Source organism: Nuphar pumila, chromosome 13 (genome assembly GCF_984573655.1).
Source record: "Nuphar pumila chromosome 13, dmNupPumi1.hap1.1, whole genome shotgun sequence".
Lineage (NCBI taxonomy): Eukaryota > Viridiplantae > Streptophyta > Magnoliopsida > Nymphaeales > Nymphaeaceae > Nuphar > Nuphar pumila.
This window is the reverse complement of record NC_143261.1, coordinates 98,914,143-98,922,186: the sequence shown is the minus strand read 5'-3', so window position 1 is coordinate 98,922,186 and position 8,044 is coordinate 98,914,143.

The following is an 8,044-nucleotide window of genomic DNA, read 5'->3' as shown; positions in this document are numbered from 1 at the left end:
TTGATATCACCATTCAACTTGATGAATTGTGGAGCCTGATTCAGATTTTTTGCCCTTACAGGAGGGGGGTTTGGGGGCTCCTCCCAGCGTGGGTAGCATTGTTCAACTTGATGAGTTGTGGAGCCTGATTCATAGTTTTTGCCCTTACAAGAGGCGGTTTGGGGGCTCCTCCCAGCGTGGGTAGCATCATTCAACTTGATGAGTTGTGGAGCCTGATTTAGAGTTTTTGCCCTTACAAGAAGGGGTCTAGGGGCTCCACCTCGGCGCGGGTCCCGAGGGGGCCGCCTTTGGTGGGGGCTCGGGGGGCAGCGCCCCCCAGACCAAAATTTTTTGGGGCCTTGTATAATTTTTTTTCCTCTTTTAACTATCGAAAAAGATCAATAAAGTGTTTTGTTTAATCGTGGGGCTCGTGTTTCCTTCGGTTGTTTCTTGCTCGAGGTTTTCGTAACACCCCTTCCCATGATTTTTCTATTTTTCTTTTTCTGTTTATTTCCCATGATTTTTTCAATGACTCATCTACAGCGATTGTTAGTGTTGTCGGGTCTCCAATAAGCCCCACAACGATTTATAGTGTTGTACGGTCTTCCAACAATGATTTGTAGTATTGTCGGGCCTTTCTATAGCAATTTGTAGTGCTTTCGGGTCTCCAACGAGCCCCACAACAATTTATAGTGTTATCCGACCTTCCAACAATGATTTGTAGTATTGTCGGGCCTTCTTACAACGATTTGTAGTATTTTTGGGTCTCCAACAAGCCCCACAACGATTTATAGTGTTATCTGGTCTTTCAACAATGATTTGTAGTATTGTCGGGCATTCCTACAACAATTTATAGTGTTTTCGGGTCTCCAAGAGCCCAACAACAATTTACAGTGTTATCCGGTCTTCTAACAATAATTTATAGTATTGACGGGTCATCCTACAACGATTTGTAGTGTTTTCGAGTCTCCAACAAGCTCCACAACGATTTATAGTGTTATTCAGTCTTCCAATAACGATTTGTAGTGTTTTCCGCAAATCACTATAGTGATTTTTAGTATTTTTGGGTTGCACAACACAGAATAATAGGGATCTGGTTTTTAGTTAAAATGGAGAATGAAATAACCATAGACATCACTGAAAATTTACAGGAATAAACTAGATTCAATAACAAAGACACCACTTTTTACGGATTTGGAATATCACCTCCGGTTATGGTGATATGGCCCTAACAAGTTGGTCCTAATTCGGGTAGCGATTTAAAGCGATTTACTTACTGAATAACACTACAAATCGCTATAGTGATTTCTGGAAGACACTACAAATCACTATAGTGAGATCCAACAACATTATAAATCGATGTGGGGCTCGATGGAGACCCAAAAATACTACAAATCGCTATAGTGATTTGCGAAAGACAGTACAAATTGTTGTTGGAAGATCGGATAACACTATAAATCGCTGTGGGGCTTGTTGGAGACCCAAAAACACTACAAATCGCGGTAGAAAGACCCAACAATACTACAAATCGTTGTTGGAAGGCTGAATAACACTATAAATCGTTGTTGGGCTTGTTAGAGACCCGAAAACACTACAAATCATTATAGGAAGGATCGACAATACTATAAATCGTTGTTGGAAGACCGGACAACACTATAAATTGCTGTGGGACTCGTTGGAGACCCGACAATACTAAAAATCGTTGTAGGGGAGTTATTGAAAAAATTGCGGGACCCGCATCGGGGGGGAGCCCCCGAACTCTCCTCCTGTAAGGGCAAAAACTCTAAATTAGGCTTCACAACTCATCAAGTTGAATGATGCTACCCACGCTGGGAGGAGCCCCCAAACCCCCTTCTGTAAGGGCAAAAACTATGAATCAAGCTCTACAACTCATCAAGTTGAACGATGCTACAGTCAGTGTGCATGTCAGTCGGTACTGTTTGATGGAGCAATATATGATCGTCTGCTGGATATGCACAGAAATAGAAAGAGAAGAGAGAGAGAGTGAGAGGGTTGATGTTCATGGCCTTCTCCAGGGGGGGACTCTTTGCCTCCCTTGATTTCTTCTCTAAAGAGAGAGGGTTTTACAGTGTTTTACGGAGAAGGAAGAAGAAAATGACGATGAAAAGTTCAAACAGACATTTTTGATGGCTCAAATTCATTTTGCTGGATGACCATCAGATCGCCGACTCACCATCAGATCGTCAGCTCACCATCGTTTTGCCGGATCACCATCGGCGAAACGATTAAGGTTCGTTTCGCTGTGTAGACTTTGAAGAATCAACATCATCCTCGACTTTCTGGATGGAGGACATGTTTGTCTTTTTTTGTAACCGTTTGTTTTTTCTTTTTTGAATGAAGGGCATTTTTGTCATTTTCTCAAACCATCGTTTTATGAGAAGAATATCAAGAAAGGGTACTTAAGTCTTTGCAACTACATCAGACTCCAATGCTAAGTGATGTCAACATACACGGGAATACGAGCCCCATGTGCTTGTATACGTGGTGCTCATTCAAGCCCCCGAACACAGACATGGGATTCAGTGAATCATCGGGGGAGAACATACACCACCCTCCCCTCTTTGACAACCTTCTCCTTCCCCACAAACCTGCATTTACTCTCTCTCTCTCTCTCTCTCTCTCTCTCTCTCTCTCTCTCTCTCCTTATATCATTCCTTATCATTTCAAAGATCCATATCCCCACCTTCATCTATCTTCTTCATCAAGCCTCTAGCTACCAACCCTTGCCTATTATAAGCTATGTCTTCTCTGTTTCTTCTTCCATTCTTTCTTTTCTTCTTCTTCTCAAGCCAAGTTTGTGAAGCTCGGGGACTTTTTATGGTATTTGATGATACCATGAAAGATGTTACCAACCCTATCAAACGGCTTGAACAATCTCACAAGGTTGGTATTTAATATTTTATAACTTCATAGGTTCCTCTTTGCCATTAATGCTACTTCAAGTTCATACATGTGACACATTTTTCTCTTAATTTCTTTGCAGAATGAAGAGAATCTAAAGGTGGTGCAGTCGGTGGAGGTGGTGCCAGTAAAGCCATATGAAGGATCGGCCGTGCATGAAAAGTGAAGGTTAGAAGTGGACTCAGAAGGGTTATGGAGGTTGTGAAGAAGAAAGATGGAATGATTGCAGGTCTGGTAGTTAGAAGTAAGTTGTCAAGGGTACCATGGCATGCTCCTCACAAGGGACACGCTGAGCCAGGATTTCACTTAGATTATGCCCCACCTAAGGTACACCCACCCTCTCACAATTGAAGTTATATATGATTCATTAACTCTTCTCTCCCTTCGTTAATCTGCTTCAGTTTTGACACCCATTATTCTCACGATGTGAGAGAATACTAACTGGTGAAACGATGATCATATGTTGTTGAAAAAGAAAAGGAAACCTCTTCCATAGTGTATAGAGAAAACTTAAGAAGAAGAAATTGAAGAAAAGAAACATATTTGTACTTTCATGTACTTCGCTATGTTACAAAAGGCCTTTGGCTCGATACATTTTCATGCTGTAATATATGATTTTAGCTTCTTTGTACCACCTTGGTTGCATATAGTCTTGTGTACCTTGCGATCATCATAAACGTTGCCATCATTTGTATGGTTATTATTCTTTCCTTTTCAAATTTTTTGGTTTGTTTCTAACTTCCGCTAGTGGGTGCTATATAGCTGTATATTGGTATCGATTGCGTTGCAGGAACTGAGTGTTTCAGACCCTCTTCTCATAATGTTAAACGGCAGATGAATAAATTAGAGGTATTTTATGCATGTTATGTACTCTTTAATTGATCAACTTTAGATTGATAAGAGTAGTGAATACTATAGTAGATGAGTCGAAGCAGTGCAGAAAAAGTAATAGGAGTCTAGCATCAATAGCAATATATATCAGTGCAGTCAGTAACAGTGATAGTGGTAGCAACAGTTGTAGAAGAGGGGATCCAGGGAGCTTAAGTGACCGGGTATATGACTCAGCCAATCACATGACAGCATTCAATGTGGGGCCCGCAATCTGTTGCTGTGGATCCCATGCAATGCCGTCATGTGATTGGCTAGTGTCACATACCCGGGCACTTAAGAGGTGGCAAACGGTGATGGCGTGTGTATATGGAGGCTACATAGTTACCGTTGCTATGTCTTTGAATATAGGGATCACAGAAAGTGGACCAATCTGCGGTGGTATTATTCCATGTCAAGGAAGGCGCAAGAGAGTCTACCGAACCTGATCTTTCCGATATAATAGTCATGGATTATCCTCAACCCCATCGGAAACCACCAATTAACAACACCATAGTCATAAGTTATTGCAGCATGAGTTTTCCGCTATAATTAATCGGCTGTGTTCTTTACTCAACAGTTGCAGATTAGCAATTCTTTTGGCATTTATGTGCGCTTCTTCGGTAGTAACAGCTAGGTTTGGTGCATAGGAATGAAGGTGTTCTGGTGATAGAATGTGAACTATTGTAACAAAAAGCGATTGCCATAATTGAAAATAGTTAGTTAACAATTTGGTGTGTGTGCACTTTCGGTTGGAATAATTTTTATATTTTCTCTTCTCGGTTCCACAATGTTTTTGCTTCACCTCCTTTCTCTTAACCTTTTTCTCTATAGGTCGGTCAGCCGGTGATTTACCAAGTACATACCATCTTGAGTTAATCTTCCGCGACGAAAAGGATGGCATTTGATACTTTCCATTTTGTCACCCATTGTGTAATATTCTTTGATGATATCTATATGTTAACAACTAAATTAACAAGTAGCTAAATAAAAAGAAAACTTGTGCATAAATGCTTGGTCGTATGCTCTGAAATTTCCAAGAAAAAACGCAGAAAAGACTCTCCATTAACTAAATGGTATTCTTGTGTGAACTGAAAGCTCAAGTTCTTGCTGACCCAACAAAGAATTTAAGGGAGAAAAACGAAATAGCTCCAGATCAAAGTAAATGAATGTTTCATCTATCTGATCTACGTTCAGGCACGCCCTGCCATGGTTTCATCAATAAACCATCTCTGGACCATTGATTTTCTGAATATGGTAGGCCCAAACCATGGATTAAACTATGCTTATGGGCATTTACTAGTTATCTATTTGAATGGTAGGTGGTGCAGGTATACCATGAGGCGCTTGTTGGGACCACCATTCACATGAGAGTGGTGGGCCCTGCTTAAATCTGGACCACACTGTTTTTTGGAGGATGGTAGGGATATGGATAGGAACCCCATGCAAACTATATTTTAGTCCATGGTTCCTATGTATTTGTTCAATGGTTATCTCCATTCAAGGTGCAACATTACTTGTAACTAAGCACGGATCACGGCAAAATGGTGCCCACAACCACTTTGATTTAAAGTATCAACGGACAACAGGAGCATGCATTCCAAGAATGTCTTCATTAATATAACATCTTTAAACATGGAAGATAATAAAAAAATGCAATAAAGTACACAGCCCCACAAGTGCTGCAAGAAAAGCAAACATCCTGTGCCTGAGTCCCGAGCCCTAGAGATTGCAAAACCATGTCTGTAAAGCATCTTGGAAACGACTGGACTTTTCATGTCTAATTTTTCTATTCATTTAATTTCACAATGGATGGTTATAAGCTCTGGGTCATAATCCCCATTTTAATGTCAACATCCAAACCAAGAAAAGTTGGGTTTAAGCTCTCTTTTTTTATATATCTAGAAGAAACCCCACCCGCACGAGCTGGCTCAGCCTGTCATACCTAGACGGTAGGCTATGCAAAATAATGTGGTGAGGGTCCAAACTAAACGTCCAAGAGCGATAGGAAGAAAGCTCGTATCATCTCAATGTTGAGCATTGCCATGCTGGGTGACCAAGGAGGTCTTGGCTCGCAAAGCTGCCGATAGATAGATCATTTATTAGAATAGTGGTCTCCACCACGGACACCTAGAAAGACCTAGGGTCGCAGTACCGGGGACGAGGACCTGCCCTCACTAAGCCAACCCCCCTTGGGGCAAGTCGGGTTTAAGCTTGGTGATTGCTTCATCAATTATCACCTGAGAAAGCATAAAGTGTTCATTAGTTTAATCAATCAAAGTAAACAAGACAACGTAACCTGCTCGAGTAAACATTCATTTCACCGCTATATATTGATCTTGCAGTTTATATTAGGAGAAACATCTAAACTAGAGGAAAAATATTGATCTTGCAGTTTATAAAGATGACTCACATCGATCACTTTAGATGTAATTGTATGGTATGTCCTTCAAGTTAGAAGTTAAGCATCTATTGTTACCAGGTCTTTTCCAGAGCCCTAATGTATGATACATTGTGTTGCATTCTGTTATGGCCCTGTTTTTTGCTCTGTTTTTTCACCGCAATTTTCAGCTGTTTTGCTGTTACATTTACGTTGTCTGTCATCCTCTGGTCTCAACTGCTTATTGTTTGACTACTTGCCACCATTCTGTGATATCTTCTTCTTCACACTATGAATGAGGATGATGTTTATGTTTTCCTTCAAAAGAAATTAAAAAGAAGAAAATGAAGCAATCCTCAGAGCTGGACATCCCAAGCTATTTGAGTGTCAAGAAATCACAGAGTTTAGCCAAACAAGGAAAAGCACAAATAAGCTCAAAAGGATCATAAGCCATTGTCTTGAGATGAGATATATCATTACCAATTTTCACCAAAAGAGATTGGAAGAATCTATTAGTAAGATTGCCTTATCAAAATCAGAGTAACACCATCAAGCCCTATTCTTCAGTTCGGTTCCACACATCCCTCATCTTTATACCCCTCTTAAGTCTTATGATGCAAGTTGTTTTTGTTGAAAATTCAGATCAGCATACAGGTCAGCATGGTAATAATGTAAATCAAGCTAACGTGGGATGTGCAGTAAAATGGAAAGGTGAAAATACAGTTGGAAAGGAGACAAATCACAAAGAGGAGCAGGAAATAATCTCATGATTCCTCATATCTACCAACTTTTCATTAAGATTTTCTCTTGGCTGTTTTGTAACTGACGTAAGGGGCTGGATGCATATCTTATTTTTTTTTTACTTCGACATTCTTGTCCATACAAGTTTTGTATATACATCAGACTGATTCATTTTAATAAAACACAGAGAGAAAGTGTGTGGCTGTTTTGGATAGTGGATGTAGGTTGAAGCGGCGTTAAATTTTGAGTGTTATCCTTTTTACTTTTCCCTTGATTTTCTTTATGGTATTAGAGCCTTAAAGAGCAAACATTCCTACTTCATTTTTTCTTTTTAACCTTCATGTTCATGGCTTCTCCAAGCTTTACCTTGTCTCAATCTCCAGGTCCATACACAATCGACTCTAAATGTGTTACGTTTAAGTTAAGTCAAACACTTTTTGCATTGGAAAACCCAAATTATGGCCCTGGTTGAAAGCCAAGACCTGCAAAGCTTCATTAATGGAGAAAGTCTCATGTTGACGCCAACCATTTCTGAAAGCACTATTGTTGAATGAATAAAAGTGATTCTTAATTTGTCATACATTGCATGAAGGAAGTCTGGTCATCTTTTAAAAGGCTCGATCACAAGCACCCTTTGAGAATCTTCATGGGGCTTGAAACGTTGCCGAAGATATGGTATGCTCTTGTTGACACGTTCGCTCAAGAGAGAGAGAGAGAGTTTCACTTGACACATCTTACGACAACCCACAAGAAAGGTATGGATTCACTGCACGAATATATTAAAAAGTTCATTAGCTGTGGTCAGCAAGCTTGTTGAGGATAAGGCAAAAGTCTTCCGGTTTTTTGCAAGGATTGAGTTCGTGACAATGTTGAAACCCCTGTATAGTCATATAAGAATCTCATCACTCAACTCCAAAGCTATGAGGTTTGAAACAAATTACATGAAAAACATCCAACCAAAATCAAGTTGCTTTCATTGTGGGACATGGTCAATATAAAAAAAGAGGAAACAAGCATTATAGGTTCAATTCTAGAGCTTGTGGGTTCTTTCAATCTGGTAGTGCAGGTGATTCTAAGAAAAATAAAAATCAAAATAAAAAAAAGACAGAAACAATTATCAAGGAAAGGAAAGAAAGGTTATTTGTCAAATATGTC